This window comes from Bos indicus, chromosome 15 (assembly GCF_029378745.1).
Source record: "Bos indicus isolate NIAB-ARS_2022 breed Sahiwal x Tharparkar chromosome 15, NIAB-ARS_B.indTharparkar_mat_pri_1.0, whole genome shotgun sequence".
Classification (NCBI taxonomy): Eukaryota; Metazoa; Chordata; class Mammalia; order Artiodactyla; family Bovidae; genus Bos; species Bos indicus.
Window position 1 is genome coordinate 18,486,763 of NC_091774.1, and position 19,264 is coordinate 18,506,026.

Here is a 19,264-nt window from a genome sequence, read left to right on the forward strand (position 1 = left end):
TCATTCCAAAGAATATTTCAAGGTTGATTTCCTATAGGATTGACTGGTTTGATCTCCTTGCTGTCCAAGGGGCTCTCAAGAATCTTCTCCAGCACCATAGCTTGAAAGCATCAATTCTTTGGCTCTCAGCCTTCTTTATGGTCCAACTCTCACATCCATACATGACTAATGGAAAAACCATAGCTTTGACTATACGGACCTTTGCTTTTTAATACACTGTCTAGGTTTGTCATAGCTTTTCTTCCAAGGAACAATAGTTTTTTTAACTTCATGGCTGCAGTCACTGTCTCCAGTGATTTTGGAGCCCAAGAAAATAGTCTGTCACTGTTTCCATTTTCCCCCCATCTATTTGCCATGAAGTGATGGAAGAAGACTCCATGATCTTAGTTTTTTAAATGCTGAGTTTTAAGCCAGGTTTTTCACTCTCCTCTTTCACTTTCATCAAGAGGCTCTTTAGTTCCTCTTTGCCTTCTGTCGCTAGAGTAGTATCATCTGCGTATCTGAAGTTGTGGATTTTTCTCCCAGCAATCTTGATTCCAGCTTGAGATTCATCCAGCCCAGCATTTTGCATGATGTACTCTGAATATATGTTAAATAAGCTGGGTGACAATATACAGCCTTGATGCACTCCCTTCCCAATTTTGAGCCAGTCTGTTGTTCCATGTCTGGTTCTAACTGTTGCTTCTTAACCTGCACACAGGTTTCTCAGAAGGCAAGTAAGGTCATATTCCCATCTCTTTTAGAGTTTTCTACAGTTTGTTGTGATCCATGCAGTCAAAGACTTTAGCATAGTCAATGAAGTAGATTTTTTCTGTAATTCTCTTGCTTTTTCTATGATCCAGTGGATGTTGGCAATTTGATCTCTGGTTCCTCTGCCTTTTCTAAATTTGGCTTATACATCTGGAAGTTCTCAGTTCATGTACTGTTGAAGCCTAGCTTGAAGGATTTTGAGCATTACCTTGCTAGATGTGAAGGAGATATCTATGAAAATTATGAACCTTCAATTGTGCCAATTAAGTATACAGCACCAGTCAAAGGTTAACCAATCTCTGTTTAATCCCCAACAAGCAGAGAAAGCTAGCTTGAAGGAAACAATACATCTCTTCAGAATTCTGATCCTGAGGAATAAATACTATGAGGAGAACCTGATTTTCTCTACCTGTGCCTTGAGACCAGAGCTCTCAGGATCACTCATTTAGCTCATCTCTAATTCTAAGACTAAAAAAAGGAGTGGAAAAAACTCTTTTTAAAATTTAACTTATTCCAACTGTTTTTACAACTAGTAAGTTTTATATTGTGATATCTGATTCATGACTAAGTTTAGAAAATGAAGCTATGAGATCTTCCATTCTCTCTGATAGTACGTTTGCTGCTGCTAAGTCGCTTCAGTTGTGTCCAACTCTGTGTGACCCCATAGACAGCAGCCCACCAGGGTCCTCTGTCCATGGGATTTTCCAGGCAAGAGTACTGGAGTGGGGTGCCATTGCCTTCTCCGGATAGTACGTTTATGCATGCACTATTTTTGTTCTTACTTTGCATGGTTATAATCAAATTTAACTTGTAAGTAAGCTCTACTTAATTGGATTAAAAGAAATTAAACACTTATGTGAAAGTGTTAGTTGCTCAGTCATGTCCAACTTTTTGTGATCCCATGGACTCTAGCCTACCAGGCTCCTGTGTCCATGGAATTCTCCAGGCAAGAATACTGGAAAGGGTTGCCATTTCCTTCTCCAAGGAGTCTTCCTGATCCAGGGATTGAACCTGAATCTCTGACATTTCAGGCAGATTCTTTACCATCTGCGCCACCAGGGAAGCTGTACTTATAAAAATTTTTTAAAAAATAAAAATATAGAAGGTAACTGGCTAGAATTAACTTCAAGTTCGTGTGAACTGTAAGGTATTCAAAATTCGATTAATACCTGGTATTAATGTTTAAGTTTGTTGATCTAATTAATATAGACCTGTGTTTAGAATCATCAACATTAAGTACAATACTTCCATTGTGTCTATATTTAATATAAGCTAAATAAAATCTTGTATCTTTTAGAAATCTGTTAGCAAGGAAAGTGACTTGATGTGAAGAAATGTTTAAGGAAAGAAAATGTAAAGGGGATAAGAGCTTTTAGATAAACTGTATTAAGAATAATTATGCTTCAGGAATGTCTATCTAAAATATTCTCTCTAGATCCTGATAACATGAAATTCTAGAGTTGTGCTAAATTAAGTGATTTATTGAGGTTTATTGAATAGCTAGGTCATTCACAAACAAGATACTGAAACATTAATTGTCAAATGGTTTCCTTTTACAGAGAAACAAAAGGTTTAGAACTATTAATAAATGTTTGGTGCCACATTGAGACATTTTATATAAGAAAGCACATTTTTCAAGAAATTATTTGGATTTATGTTTCATGGATGCTTAAGAAAAGTAGCGTGTATGATTTTAGTAAAGGAGGTATGAGGAAAGGAATTGCATTTTATTAAGGGAAAAGGACGTAGGGCTGACTTATAGGCGGCTATTTCTGGATGGAATATAATAAAGTGATGGTACAGAAAGCGGTGAAAGATTTATGGAAAGTTGACCCCAAGAAAAGAGTTTTATGCATGGTCAGGATTGACTAAGTTTATTTATTTATTTTTTTAATTTTTTGATTAAGTTAAAAATAAATTTGAGTAAATGAATTTAAAAGTAGGCTGGTGCAAAATTTGAATTGGGCTTTTCTCTCTGACAAGTTTTCTTAAGATGTTGAACTTCCTTTGATAATAAATTTTAAGTTCTTTACCTTTTAAGTGATCTGTTCTGTATTTGCCTTTGAAATATTTTATTATTACTTTGGCTAAGTGAATAACTATTATATCACAGTGACTATTGTATCCTATGAGTGTTCTAAGCCCTTTTGGTATTTTCTGGCAAAATTTTCTAAATCAAATTCTAATGAGGTACTTTTGACCTTTAGCTAACCTTGGGATATTTAAAGGGCCCCTGAAGCATCCCAAAGAGAGATATTAAACTGCTGCTGCTGCTGCTAAGTCTCTTCAGTCATGTCTGACTCTGTGTGACCCCATAGATGGCAGCCCACCAGGCTACCCCGTCCCTGGGATTCTCCAGGCAAGAACACCGGAGTGGGTTGCCATTTCCTTCTCCAGTGCATGAAAGTGAAAAGGGAAAGTGAAGTTGCTCAGTCGTGTCCGACTCTAAGCGACCCCATGGACTGCAGCCCACCAGGCTCCTCTGTCCATGGGATTTTCCAGGCAATTGGTGTGTAAATTGAATGAGAAATTTTGTCAAGTGAATGATAAATCTTCTCAGGTTATAAATGCTTACTAGAAGGCAATGGCACCCCACTCCAGTACTCTTGCCTGGAAAATCCCATGGACGGAGGAGCCTGGTGGGCTGCAGTCCATGGGGTTGCTAAGAGTTGGACCTGACTGAGCGACTTCACTTTCATTTTTCACTTTCATGCATTGGAGAAGGAAATGGCAACCCACTCCAGTGTTCTTGCCTGGAGAATCCCAGGGACGGGGGAGCCTGGTGGGCTGCCATCTATGGGGTCGCACAGAGTTGGACACGACTGAAGTGACTTAGCAGCAGCAGCAGCATTAGTAATACAGATATACCAGAAATTATATAGAATTCCTAAAGATATGACATGTTCTTATAAAATGTTATCAGTAATAATTCTAGTTATTATCCCAAACTGTTGTGCGTCACAGCAGTAACAAAGTTTCTTTGTCAACTGCATTGTAATCAGATTTTAAACATACCTACTTAACTTTTGTCATTATAGACAGTTATGGTTTTATTCTTATGCCTTTGGGAAATGCTTCCTCTTCAAGATTTATAGGAAGAAATTTTGGATAAATGTAAGTTTCTGACCTTCAGACTATAATGTTGAACTGGGTAAGAAATTAAAGAATTCTAATGGGAAACCCAATAGCTTCATAAAACTCTTAACAAAAAGGATTAGTTACATGAGACTGAATGAACTGGTGAATATTGTTATAAAATTTATGGCTTTTTATCTGAAAAATTACTAGTTTAAATCCGTGTTTTCCATGTATAAGGAAACCTTCCCCTCCAACTAATTATGACTTACAGTAATTTTGGTAAATTGTAACTTTATAAGCAGAATTAAGAGATGGGAATACCAGACTACCTGACTTGCCTCTGGAGAAATCTGTATGCAGGTCAGGAAGCAACAGTTAGAACTGGACATGGAACAACAGGCTGGTTCCAAACAGGAAAAAGGAGTACATCAAGGCTGCATATTGTCACCCTGCTTATTTAACTTATATGCAGAGTACATCATGAGAAATGCTGGGCTGGATGAAGCACAAGCTGGAATCAAGACTGTCAGGAGAAATATCAATAACCTCAGATATGCAGATGACACCACCCTTATGGCAGAAAGAGGAGAGTGAAAAAGCTGGCTTAAAGCTCAACATTCAGAAAACTAAGATCATGGCATCTGGTCCCATCACTTCACAGCAAATATATGGGGAAACAGTGGAAACAGTGGCAGACTTTATTTTGGGGGGGGCTCCAAAATCACTGCAGATGGTGACTACAGCCATGAAATTAAAAGATGCTTACTCCTGGAAGGAAAGTTATGACCAACCTAGACAGCATATTAAAAAGCAAAGACATTAATTTGCCAACAAAAGTCCATCTAGTCAAGACTATGGTTTTTCCAGTAGTCATGTATGAACGTGAGAGTTGGACTATAAAGAAAGCTGAGTGCCGAAGAATTGATGCTTGTGAACTGTGGTGTTGGAGAGACCCTTGGACTGCAAGGAGATCCAACCAGTCCATCCTAAAGTAGATCAGTCCTGAAAATTAATTGGAAGGACTGATGTTGAAGGTGAAACTCCAATCTTTGGCCACCCGATGCAAAGAGCTGACTCATTTGAAAAGACCCTGGTGCTGGGAAAGATAGAAGGTGGGAGGAGAAGAGGACGAAAGAAGATGAGATGGTTGGATGGCATCACCAACTCAATGGATATGAGTTTGGGTAAACTCCAGGAGTTCGTAATGGACAGGGAGGCCTGGCATGCTGTGGTCCATGGGGTTGCAAAGAGTCGGACACGACTGAGCTGAACTGAAATTTGTTTTGAAGCTATCTCATTAATCTATCTTTGGATGAAAATCAGATGCCCCAAGCCTGCAACCAGGGAATTATTTATATTGGAAAAAACATCATTTAAAGGACTCTCTACAACCCAGATGGAAAGGCCCTCACCAAGTATACTTAACTAGCTCATGTGCAACAAAACTAAAGGGAATTGGATTCATATTTCCCACTTAAAAAGGACCCTTGCACTGGACTGTATGGAGAGGTATGCTGACCTCAAACTCACCTAAAATTATGCTCAAAGAGAGGAGAAACTACACTCACATCAGGAAGAGAAGAAGGCAACATCAGAGATAGGTTATCTAAGATGCTGGGCATGATTTATATGATCATTTATAATGTTTTCATGACTTCTTGGACCTTTGTATATAAATCAAATGTTTTTCTATCATTGACACCATCCTATAGCAGTTTTAAAAATCAATCCAATTATTGGTTATGTGGCTAATTACCTGTGTCTAAGTACTTCTGGATTACCTTGGTGAAGATTTCTCCACTCCAAGGCCCTGACTGGATGGCTTTCAGGAAATTTATTTTAGAAGAAAGAAAGTTCAGTTGTATTCAGGCTACTCTGGGATCCTCTCATCTGGCCAATTAATAATACCTGCTCTGACCCTGGCCATACATACAAATTTTCTTTTAGGGTCACTCAAGCTCAATCAGAACAATAAGCTAAGTCTCAATCAAAAATTGTAACCTCCTGTTGAGGCTTCTGGTTCAGATGACAGAATAGAAGGACGTGCACTTATCTCCTCCTGTGAGACCACCAAAACTGCAGCTAGCTGAAGAAAAACCACTAATAGGAGGATGCTGGATGCCACCAAAAAAAGATACCCACATCTGAAGATGAAGAAGAAGCCACAGTGAGACAGTAGGATGGGCACAATCACAATAAAATCAAATCCCATAGCCACCAGGTGGGTGAATAATAACCCACGAACTGGAGAATAATAATATCAAATAAGTTCTTGCACTATTGTGAAGGTTCTGAAGCCCACATCAGGTTTCCCTGCCTGGAGATCTGACAAAGGGACTGGGAATCCCCAAGGAATCTAGCCATGAGGGCCAGTGTGATTTGATTATAAGACTGCCAGAGATCTGGGGGAAATAGAGACTCAAGCCTTGGAGATCACAAACAAAATTCGGCATGCACCAAGACCCAGAAGAGAGCAGTGACCCCACGGGAGACCGAACCAAAACTACCTTCTAGTGTTGGAGAGCCTCCTGTGAAGGCATGGTCTGCAGGGGCTCAGTGCAGGGACAGGGGCACTGGAAGGGCCCCCTTGGTGTAAACCCTCTTGGAGTTCACCATTAATCCCATCATAGAGCCCACAGACCCCAGAGCTGGGTCACCTCTGGCCAAACAACTATAAGGGAGGGAGTGCAACCCCACCCCTCAGCAGATAATTGGATTAAAGCTTTACTGAGCAAGGCCCTGCCCACCAGAACAAGACCCAGTTTTTCCCATCACCAGTCCCTCCCATCAAGAAGCTTGCTGCTAGGTCGCTTCAGTAGTGTCTGACTGTGCAACCCCATAGACGGCAGCCCACCAGGCTCCCCCGTCCCTGGGATTCTCCAGGCAAGAACACTGGAGTGGGTTGCCATTTCCTTCTCCAATGCATGAAAGTGGAAAGTGAAAAGTGAAAGTGAAGTCGCTCAGTCGTATCCGACTCTTCCCGACCCCATGGATTGCAGCCTGCCAGGCTCCTCCATCCATGGGATTTTCCAGGCAAGAGTACTGGAGTGGGTTGCCATTGCCTAAAGCTTTTAGCTTTATCCATCAGAGGGCAGACAGAACAAATAAGAAGCAGAGTCTTATAGCAGCTAAAACAAAAATCGTATTACAGAAAGTTAATCATGATGAAAAAGCAGACAGTTATGTCCCAGATGAAGGAACAAGATAAAATCCCAGAAAAACAACTAAACGGAGATAGGTAACCTTCCAGAAAAAGAATTCGGAATAATGATAGTGAACATGATCCACGATCTCGGGAAAAGAATGGAGGCAAAGATTGAGAAGATGCAAGAAATGTTTACCAAAGACCTAGAAGAAATAAAGAACAAACAGAGATGAATAATACACTAGAAGGAAGCAACAGCAGAATAACTGAGACAGAAGAATGGATAAAATGACCTGGAGGACAGAATGGTGGAAATCAATGCCACAGAACAGAATATACAAAAAAGAGTGAAAAGAAATGAAGATAGCCTGAGAGACCTCTGGGACAACATCAACATTCACATTATAAGGGTCCAAGAAGAAGAAGAGAGAAAGGACCTGAGAAAACATTTGAAGAGATAATAGCTGAAAACTTCCTGAACATGGCAAAGGAAATAGTCAACCAAGTTCAGGAAGCACAGAGTCCCAGGAAGGACAAACCGAAAGAGGAACACACCAAGACAGATAGTAATCAAACTGACAAAAACTAAAGACAAGAGATAAAATATTAAAAGCAACAAGGGAAAAATGACAACATACAAGGGAACTCCCATCAGGCTATCAGCTGATTTCTCAAAAGGAACTCTACAAGCCAGAAGGGCATGGCATGATCTATTTAAAGTGATGAAAGGGAAGAACCTACAACCAAGTCTTGCTACCCAGCAAGACTCTCCTTCAGATTTGATGAAGAAATCAAAAGCTTTCCAGACAAGCAAAAGTTGAAAAGAATTCAGCACTACCACACCAGCTTAACAACAAATGCTACAGGAACTTCTCTAGGCATGAAACAGAAGAGAACGAAAAGACCTACACAAAATAAACCCAAAATAATTAAGAAAATATTGACAATTATCATAATATAAATTAATTCAATGTACCAACCAAAAGACATAGACTGGCTGGGCAGATGAAAACGTGCATATATGCACTTCCACTTACCACATCACTCTGCTTGCTCCCCTCAAATTGTATGCAATTATTTTATATTGTTAGGTTAATCATGTTCCCAATATGGCTTGCAATTGTAATTATCTGTCTGGCTATTGATTGTGAAAACCGATAAACATCTCATACTCGTGATTATGTAACTATTACTTACTTAATACCATTGTATCATAATTGGTCAATGGAAAAATAATGGAACTCTATACACCAAATTAAGATCGAATAGAAAAAAGTGTAATCACTTCTTGAAATCCAGATGCATATCAGAATTATCTTGAAACTTTTTGAAAAATACAAATGCTCAGGTATTGCCTTTTTTCTCCAGAGGTCCAGATGTTTTTAATGAGTAGTCATATTTAGAAACAACTGGACTATAGGATCTTTTACTTTTATCTAGTTAGTTTCACTCTTTCTATTTCATATTCAGTACTCCCATTTCATTTAGTTTATGTTCTCCAACTTCTCTATCTCTTCTTTTTTAATGTTCTTTCTCAAGAATTTATCAAGCACAGTAGAAAAGCTTTTGTATACATATGTATGCTGCTGCTGCTAAGTCGCTGCAGTCGTGTCTGACTCTGTGCGACCCCATAGACGGCAGCCTACCAGGCTGCCCCGTCCCTGGGATTCTCCAGGCAAGAACACTGGAGTGGGTTGCCATTTCCTTCTCCAATGCATGAAAGTGAAAAGTGAAAGTGAAGTCGTTCAGTCATGTCTGACTCTTAGCGATCCCATGTACCGCAGCCTACCAGGCTCCTCTGTCCTTGGGATTTTCCAGGCAAGAGTACTGGAGTGGGGTGCCATTGCCTTCTCCGATACATATGTATAATACATATATTTTAGAAAACTTATGAATTTTTGCCTAACTAAAAAAAAATATGACAGTTTGATTCCATTTGTTTGACTTAATATGAATAGAATGCTAGATTTCTTATTAAAAAATATATATGCAATAAGCAACAAGGGTTTACTGTATAGCATAGTGAACTATAGTCAATATCTTATAATAACCTACGATGGAAAATAATTTCAAAAATAATGTATGTGTATTTGTATATCTGAATCACCATGCTGTGCACCTGCAACATTGTAAGTCAACTATACTTCAATAATATATATATATATATATATATATATGTATATTTTTTTAAAGATGATAAACCTGTGACATCAGGAAATTAGACAATACCTATATATTATTACCCTTAGAGACAGTGATTGGTATGGACCTAACTGGGTCAGATGACCAGAGGTTCACTGGGCTGCACTTAATGGAACTCAGTGAATTTGTGGTACTAATTTATGATCTTGGCTTCCACCAGGATGGATAGGAAGATGCATCCTGGGATTCCCATGGACTCAAGGTCATATGTAACAGATATCTATCATTTGTATGAGTCTGATGGGCCAAGAGATCTGTCTTCCACTAGAATGACCATTTAGCAGCTATTTTTGTGCCTTCAAAAGGACTGGGGAATGTAATGGGCCATATCAAAGCCTTAAGATTCACTCCACAGGCTTTAAATGATAGTAACCAGGCTATTAGCCTATTGAATTCTGAGGTGTCTATGATGAGAAAAGTGGTGCTACAAAACCACATTGACCTTTAGATCCTTACTGCATCTCAGGGAGGGGACCTGTGCCATAATTGAGACTGAATGCTGTGTTTTCATACCTGACGATTATAATGCTTCAGTATATAATTAGTGAACCATATGAAAAACCTGATTTCTGCCTTAAGTGACCAACTCCCTAATCTTGATAACCTCTTCAAAAACTGGTTTGGTGTGGGAAGTTCTTGGCTTAAATATTTACTATAACTCTATTAATGCTATTAGCTATAGTTTGTAATTTGCTTATTTTACAAGATTATCATTTCTTGTATTACCAAATGTGACTGAGCCTCTGACAAAAATAATGACGACTAGGTGACTTGAAGCAGTTGGTCAAATACATAATTTTGTATCCAATCAATGATTTTAATAGTGTACTCTAGATATGGGAAGATGCAGTAAGAGGGAATTTTTTCCTGGACCATAATAGATTAGAAGATAGGTGGTCCAAAGATCTTTAATTATTGTTAATAAGACCTAATCCAATAAAAGCACATGAGTGGCCTATTAGTAAAGTCTTCACCAGACCTAGGAATGAGCACCTTGCGAAGAAATGGTTATGAAATGCCTCCCAAAGCATGGTCAAATTTATGACCATGATGGGCCCCTGTCAACTTCATAAATTGAAGTGGCAAACTGGCACTTGCCATCTACCTCTACAAGGATTAAATCATGTGCTGCTGCAGCTACTGACCTTCAATACCCGCCTGTAGGGAGTTCAGGGTCAGGAAAGGAGACACTCTGCTCTGGAAATAACGGGCAGAATAGGTGTTCAGATAGTTAGATATTTTCAGGAGTTGATTTTATGAGCCCAATTCTTACATCTCATATCTAGAAAAACACTAAATTCCTTCCTGGTGACTTCTATTCCTCCTGACTAGCAGAAATCTTCAGCAAAAATAAGTGCTTAACTGCATGAATTCCTCCTTCATCAAAATCATATATATACTGACCTCCTACCTCTTTGGAGCAGTTTCTCAGAGATATCTGAAATGCTGTCTCCTGGGCTATAGCCTAGTCCTCATTTTGTCCCAAATAAAACTTAACTTGCAACTCTCAAGTTGTGCTTTTTAGTCAGCACTACTTTGGCATAAAGTATTATTTTAAATTTATGGCAGCTGAGAAATAGCCGATGTAGGACAAGCTCTCTATTCTCCCCATATGTACCTAAAAGGAGGATATGTATTTCCCCGTGTGAAGGTGCTCCCCATCTTCTTTCCCATATCATTATCACTGGAGGAAAATAACCATTATCCCTGGATCCAAAATAATCATTATCACTGGCACTGAGATGCATCTGTACAAACAAATCTTACTTAAGTAACCCTTAACCTCCATGAGTTTTCCCATGTACTAACCTTACAATATATAAGGTAATTTATCACCTATAGAAGCTCAAATTTCTTTGGCTTTATTTTGTCACTTCACAAGTTTATTACCTTTTGTTAAAATAGTATACAAGCTCCCAAGGCTAAGCACCTCTTTGGGTTTCACTTCCTTTCCATGTATGTAAAATTAAAATATTAACATCAAGTAAATTTGTATCACTTTCTCCTGTTAATCTGCCTTTTGTCAGTTTAATTTGCAGGTTCCAAGCACCAAAACCTAAGAGAGTACAGAAAAAAATTTTTCCTCTCTTACACTATATTTTACTAGTATTTGTTTCCTTGTGGTTATTATTTTTATTTCACAGTTCCTCAACAGTGACCCAGAGATGCTCTGGGCTGGGCTTTTTGTTGTAAGGATTGTTCTGTGCCTGTAGGCTGTTTAGCAGAATCCCTGCCTTCTACTCATCAGATGCAGTAGCACAGGTGTGACAAGTGAAAATATCTCCAGACATTGCCAAATTTCCCCTGGGAAGCACAATCATCCAAGGTTGAGACCTACAGGTCTCTGCAGATTATCTACTAGCACCTCCATGGTGGTAACTATATTATGGTGCACTGCAGGACATATCTTTCCAATTCCTGAGGCATGTTGGTAGCTTGAAACTGACCAGTGTGGGAGTATTTACATTATAGGCGATGACAAACACTACAAATTAGGGGTTGATTTTTGTTGTTGTTGTTGGTTGTCTAGAGTAAAGCTGAAAATGTTAATGTAGACTAATTCCGTATGTCACCATTACACTATGAATACCACAGAACAATGATGAAATATCTTACAGTATTTACAATTATTATCTGATTCAGAAATCAGTTGCATTATTGAGGAATAATAAAGTTATATTTCAAGAACAAAAAGTGCTCAACTGGGGAGGGTCAAATAAATTGAGAATAAAGAATTAGATATGGTCAAATAAAGTTGCTTATTGGAATAGCAAGTAAGAAAGCTTGAGATGTGTTAAGGAAGCGGGAAAGTTGAGAAATGACTATTCAAACAATTCTTTGAGTGCTGAAAGGGAACAGAGATAGGAGTATTTAGCTGGAAGGCAGGAAAGGCTGAATTCATGAGTTTTTTTTTTAATATATGGGAGATAATAAGGCACATTAAGATATTGTTTTGTATGAAAGGTAAAGTCTTTTGTATGTTTAAAAGGACAAGGTCCAGAGAAGAAAAGGAGTAGGGACAATTGCTGGCCTCAGATAAAAAACAATATATATGTTTATTATGAAGTGCCAAATAAATTAATCAATGTGAAAATACCTCAGAAATATATAGTACTAACAAGTTGTTATATACTAACAAGTACTATCAAGCCACTGTTCAGGTCATGATGGTTTTGCTATATCCAGGTTCCACTTGCAAATTCAGAGTGAAGAAGATCAGCCCTGGGATTTCTTTGGAAGGAATGATGCTAAAGCTGAAACTCCAGTACTTTGGCCACCTCATGCGAAGAGTTGACTGATTGGAAAAAGACTCTGATGCTGGAGGGATTGGGGGCAGGAGGAGAAGGGGACGACAGAGGATGAGATGGCTGGATGGCATCACTGACTGGATGGACACGAGTCTGAGTGAACTCTGGGAGTTGGTGATGGACAGGAAGGCCTGGAGTGCTGCGATTCATGGGGTCGCAAAGTCGGACACGACTGAGCGACTGAACTGAACTGAACTGAATCACAAATTTCTATTATAGTAGATCATGGTTCCGCTGATCTATTTAGGCTCAAGACAAAAACCTTACAAAGTAAATCTTTGAAGTCTCAGTTCCATTTACTCATTTAAAAGTTTGAAAACAGTATTCAAATTAACTTGCTGAGATCAGACCCTATACTTCCCGTTTTGTTTTCCTACTGTTTCATTGAATAAACAAATGTGCTTTGTGATCCTTATCAGTTTTGTAATTTCGCTTTTCCTTTTTTCCTGTGGCTCTTTATACAAAGAGCAGAAGAGTTAAGACAACCGATAGCCTCGTCGTTAAAAACGATTTAAAGACGGAAAAGCATTTCACGGATCGAACAGGAAAAAATTCTAGGAAACAACGTGAGGTAGGTTAACAAGTACTTCCCGCCAGGCCTGAAGGTGGATGAGACAGTATCTCTGCGCAAGGAGGGGGGCCCAGAGAGCACGAGAAATAGGCAGTGAGCTCTTGTCAACCACAGCGACGCCAGTTCACCACGGGCGGGTAGAGGGAACGCAGGGCAAGGGGTTAATCCTGGGCAAGATAGTACGTGAAAGGCTGCACGCCCAATGGGTCTCGGGGAAAGGAACCGTCATTAAGGGGGCTGGATGGGGCGCGGACCGCAAGAACATGGGGCGTTCAGCACACTGAACGAGAGGAGCCTCAGATCCAGTCGTCACACACGCAAGCCGAAGGGAAGCAGTATCGGCTGTGGCGGACGGGATACCCTTTTCCCTTCACCTGCCTATCGCCGCCGGGTGGGGCTCCGCAGGTGCCTTCCCTAACGCCGCAGACGGAAATGACGTGACCCAGTTCCGCTTTGTTCGTCTTGGCCTGGCCCTGTTAGTCCCGCCTCCCGGCCCCGCCTCTCCGCTCCCGGCTATTGTGCCTAAGTTTTGGCTACGTGAGTGTGAAAGAGCTTGGACTGTCAGAGCTCTCCGGCGATTGTCAAATGCGCAGAAGCAGAGGGTTTGGGACAGCAGGCAAGCCGAAGGGACATTCTGAGAGTTGGGCTCAACATTTTGTAACACCCGGTTACTTCAACCAAGGACTTGAAATATTGGAGAAATGTGGTGAAAGCCTTTCTACTGACTGAATTACAGTTCAGTCGCTCATAAGCGACTCTATGCGACCCCATAGACTGCAGAACGCCAGGCCTCCTTTCCATCACCAAAGCCCAGAGTTTACTCAAACTCATATTCATTGAGTCGATGATGCCATCCAACCATCTCATCCTCTGTCGTTCCTTTCTCCTCCTGCCTTCAATCTTTTCCAGCATCAGGGTCTTTTCCATTGAGTCAGTTCTTCGCATCAGGTGGTCAAAGTATTGGGAGTTTCTGCTTTAGCATCAGTCCTTCCAATGAATATTCAGGACTGATTTACTTTAGGATGGACTGTTTGGATCTTCTTGCTTTCAAAGGGACTCTCAAGATTCTTCTCCAACACCACAGTTCAAAAGCATCATTTTTTCTGTGCTCAGCTTTCTTCAGAGTCCAACTCTCACATCCATACATGACTACTGGAAAAACCACAGCTTTGGCTAGACAGACCTTTGTTGGCAAAGTAATGTCTCTACTTTTTTGGAGGGAGGGGGGCTCTTTTTTAAAAAAAATTATTTTTTTACTTTACAATATTGTATTGGTTTTGCCATATATTGACATGAATCCGCCACAGGTGTACATGTAATCCCCATCTTGAACCACCCCTCCCACCTTCCTCCCCATCCCATCCCTCTGGGTCATCCCAGTTGCACCAGCCCTAAGCACCCTGTATCATGCATTGAAACTGGATTGGCGATCAGTTTCACATATGATAATATACATGTTTCAATGCCATTCTCCCAAACATTCCACCCTCGCCCTCTCCCACAGAGTCCAAAGTTCAGCTCAGTTCAGTTGCTCAGTCGTGTCTGACTCTGCGACCCCATGAATCACAGCACGCCAGGACTCCCTGTCCATCACCAACTCCCGGAGTTCACTCAGACTCACGTCCATCAAGTCAGTGATGCCATCCGGCCATCTCATCCTCTGTAGTCCCCTTCTCCTCCTGCTCCCAATCCCTCCCAGCATCAGTCTTTTCCAATGAGTCAACTCTTCGCATGAGGTGGCCAAAGTACTGGAGTTTCGGCTTCAGCGTCATTCCCTACAAAGAAATCCCAGGGCTGATCTCCTTCAGAACGGACTGGTTGGATCTCTTTGCAGTCCAAGGGATTCTCAAGAGTCTTCTCCAACACCACAGTTCAAAAGCATCAATTCTTCAGCGCTCAGCTTTCTTCACAGTCCAACTCTCACATCCATACATGACCACTGGAAAAACCATAGCCTTGACTAGACGGACTTTGTTGGCAAAGTAATGTCTCTGCTTTTCAATATGCTATCTAGGTTGGTCATAACTTTCCTTCCAAGGAGTAAGCGTCTTTTAATTTCATGGCTGCGATCACCATCTGCAGTGATTTTGGAGCCCCAAAAATAAAGTCTGACACTGTTTCCACTGTTTGGCCATCTATTTGCCATGAAGTGATGAGACCAGATGCCATGATCTTAGTTTTCTGAATGTTGAGCTTTAAGCCAACTTTTTCACTCTCCTCTTTCACTTTCATCAAGAGGCTTTTTAGTTCTTTTCTTCACTTTCTGCCATAAGGGTGGTGTCATCTGCATATCTGAGGTTATTAATATTTTCCCCAGAAATCTTGATTCCAGCTTGTGCTTCGTCAGCAGCGTTTCTCATAATGTACTCTGCATATAAGTTAAATAAGCAGGGTGACAATATATAGCCTTGACGTACTCCTTTTCCTATTTGGAACCAGTCTGTTGTTCCATGTCCAGTTCTAACTGTTGCTTCCTGACCTGCAAATAGGTTTCTCAAGAGGCAGGTCAGGTGGTCTGGTATTCCCATCTGTTTCAGAATTTTCCACAGTTTATTGTGATCCACACAATAAACTTTTATTAAAGTCAAATAAAATATGACTTTATTTGGCATAGTCAATAAAGCAGAAATAGATGTTTTTCTGGAACTTTCTTGCTTTTTCCGTGATCCAGCAGATGTTGGCAGTTTGATCTCTGGTTCCTCTGCCTTTTCTAAAACCAACTTGAACATCTGGAAGTTCACAGTTCACGTATTGCTGAAGCCTGGCTTGGAGAATTTAGAGCATTACTTTACTAGCGTGTGAGATGAGTGCAATTGTGCGGTAGTTTGAGCCTTCTTTGGCATTGCCTTTCTTTGGGATTGGAAAGAAAACTGACCTTTGCCAGTCCTGTGGCCACTGCTGAGTTTTCCAAATTTGCTGGCATATTGAGTACAGCACTTTCACAGCATCATCTTTCAGGATTTGAAATAGCTCCACTGGAATTCCATCACCTCCACTAGCTTTGTTCGTAGTGATGCTTTCTAAGGCCCACTTGACTTCACATTCCAGGATGTCTGGCTCTAGGTCAGTGATCACACCATCGTGATTATCTGGGTCATGAAGATCTTTTTTGTACAATTCTTCTGTGTATTCTTGTCACCTCTTCTTAATATCTTCTGCTTCTGTTAGGTTCATACCATTTCTGTCCTTTATCGAGCCCATCTTTGCATGAAATGTTGCCTTGGTATCTCTAATTTTCTTGAATAGATCTCTAGTCTTTCCCATTCTGTTGTTTTCCTCTATTTCTTTGCATTGATGGCTGAAGGCTTTCTTATCTCTTCTTGCTATTCTTTGGAACTCTGCATTCAGAAGCTTATATCTTTCCTTTTCTCCTTTGCTTTTTGCTTCTCTTCACAGCTATTTGTAAGGCCTCCCCAGACAGCCATTTTGCTTTTTTTGCATTTCTTTTCCATGGGGATGGTCTTGATCCCTGTCTCCTGTACAATGTCACGAACCTCTGTCCATAGTTCATCAGGCACTCTATGTATCAGTTCTAGGCCCTTAAATCTATTTCTCATGTCCAATGTATAATCATAAGGGATTTGATTTAGGTCATACCTGAATGATCTACTGGTTTTCCCTACTTTCTTCAATTTAAGTCTGAATTTGGCAATAAGGAGTTCATGATCTGAGCCACAGTCAGCTCCTGGTCTTGTTTTTGTTGACTGTATAGAGCTTCTCCATCTTTGGCTGCAAAGAATACAATCAATCTGATTTCGGTGTTGACCACCTGGTGATGTCCATGTGTAGAGTCTTCTCTTGTGTTGTTGGAAGAGGGTGTTTGCTATCACCCTCTTGCGTGCGTTCTCTTGGCAGAACTCTATTAGCCTTTGCCCTGCTTCATTCTGTATTCCAAGGCCAAATTTGCTTGTTACTCCAGGTGTTTCTTGACTTCTTACTTTTGCATCCAGTCCTCTATAATGAAAAGGACATCTTTTTTGGGTATTAGTTCTAAAAGGTCTTGTAGGTCTTCATAGAACTGTTCAGCTTCAGCTTCTTCAGCATTACTGGTCGGGGCCTAAACTTGGATTACTGTGATATTGAATGGTTTGCCTTGGAAACGAACAGAGATCATTCTGTCGTTTTTGAGATTGCATCTAAATACTGCATTTCGGACTCTTTTGTTGACCACGATGGCTACTCCATTTCTTCTAAGGGATTCCTGCCCACAGTAGTAGATATAATGGTCATCTCAGTTAAATTCACCCATTCCAGCCCATTTTAGTTCACTGATTCCTAGAATGTCGATGTTCACTCTTGCCATCTCCTGTTTGACCACTTCCAATTTGCCTTGATTCATGGACCTGACATTCCAGGTTCCAATGCCATATTGCTCTTTACAGCATTGGACCTTGCTTCTATCACCAGTCACATCCACAACTGGGTATTGTTTTTGCTTTGGCTCCATCCCTTCATTCTTTCTGGAGTTATTTCTCCACTGATCTCCAGTAGCACATTGGGCACCTACTGACCTGGGGAGTTCCTCTTTCAGTTTCCTATCATTTTGCCTTTCCATACTGCTCATGGGGTTCTCAAGGCAAGAATACTGAAGTGGTTTGCCATTCCCTTCTCTAGTGGACCACATTCTGTCAGACCTCTCCACCATGCCCGCCCATCTTGTGTGGCCCCACAGGGCATGACTTAGTTTCATTGAGTTAGACAAGACTGTGGTCCATGTGATTAGATTGACTAGTTTTCTGTGACTATGGTTTCAGTGTGTCTGCCCTCTGATGCCCTCTTGCAACACCTACCGTCTTACTTGGGTTTTTCTTACCTTGGACACGGGATATCTCTTCATGGCTGCTTCAGCAAACGCAGCCACTGCTCCTTACCTTGGACGAGGGGTATCTCCTCACCGCCGTCCCTCCTGACCTTGAATGTGGAGTAGCTCCTCTCAGCCCTCCTGTGCCCACGCAGCCACCGCTCCTTGGATATGGGGTTGCACGTGCCGGTGTCTTAGGGTAGGGCTTTTCATGGGATAGCTATCCCACAGTCTAGGTTGTTATCTCAAGCTAGTTCCCTCAGATTGCCCTCGGGGCATTCAGGCCCAGTCCTTACCCTAGGCAAAGCAGCCCCACCTCCCTGTCCAGCCCTGGCTTTCTAGTGGTAGATTCGAGTGTCTGAGCTGCTACTCCGATGGGAGTTGCTGTTAGGCACGTAATCTGTGGGTTTTAATTATTTATTTATTTTTCCTCCCAGTTATTTTGCCCTCTGAGATTCCAAGGCTTGCCACAGATCAGCCAGAGAGAGTGTTTCCTGTTGTTTGGAAACTTCTGTCTTTAACACTTCCCTCCAGGGATGGATCTCCATCCCTACCTCTTTTGTCTCTCTTTTTATCTTTTATATTTTGTCCTACCTCCTTTTGAAGACAGTGGGCTGCCTTCCTGGGTACCCGATGTCCTCTACCAGCATTCAGAAGTTGTTTTGTGGAACTTGCTCGGTGTTCAAATGTTCTTTCGATGAATTTGTGGGGGAGAAAGTGGTCTCCCTGTCCTGTTCTTCTGCCATCTTAGCCACTGGCTGTCTCTGCTTTTTAGTATGCTGTCTAGGTTGGTCATAACTTTTCTTCCAAGGAGCAAGCATCTTTTAATTTCATGACTGCAGTCACCATCTGCAGTGATTTTGGAGCCCCCAAAAATAAATGACTGAATTTATTCTTTTGTAAATAAAAGAACTGACTCTTCTAGCATCTTGACAGATCAATCCTCCACAGGATCAAAGAGTAAGTGACACGTGACTGCAGTCCAATGCTATTTCTAAGTTTAAGCTCTTTAGCTAAACCGATTTTTAAGTGAAAAGAGATGATCTCCTAAATGAATTCCTAGGTAAATTTAAACTATACAAATGCTGCAGATCTAAGCCATGTTTGCTTTGCTTGAGTTTCAAATGTTTCACTCTTGGCAATGTTTTAGTTTGTCATTTATTGCAATGTCAGGTATCTTGTTTGGAAACTGCCCAGTTTTGCCATTTTCCTCTTGTGCTCATGCACATAATACCATTAATTTGTAATTAATTGTTGGAAAGTTAACGTCCAGGGGAATAAACAGCTGAAGAAAATCTTCCCTATATAATATGGAATTATACAGAAGAAATTCCCTATAGGCTAATTCATTGACTCATTGACTTTCCAGAGTTCTTTAAAATCATTATTGCAAATCAGAATAAACAGAT

The 19,264-nt window shown here is 40.7% G+C and overlaps 1 protein-coding gene across 1 annotated transcript in view; it reads right to left on the reverse strand.

Annotated features, from left to right (window-relative positions):
• C15H11orf65 (chromosome 15 C11orf65 homolog) overlaps positions 1-13,486 on the reverse strand; it is a 115,736-nt gene extending 102,250 nt beyond the window's left edge. Inside the window, exon 1 of the mRNA XM_019975666.2 lies at positions 13,429-13,486. The gene's annotated coding sequence lies outside the window, so the exon portion shown is untranslated. The remainder of the gene's footprint in view (positions 1-13,428) is intronic.
• Between the last annotated feature and the right edge of the window lie 5,778 nt (positions 13,487-19,264).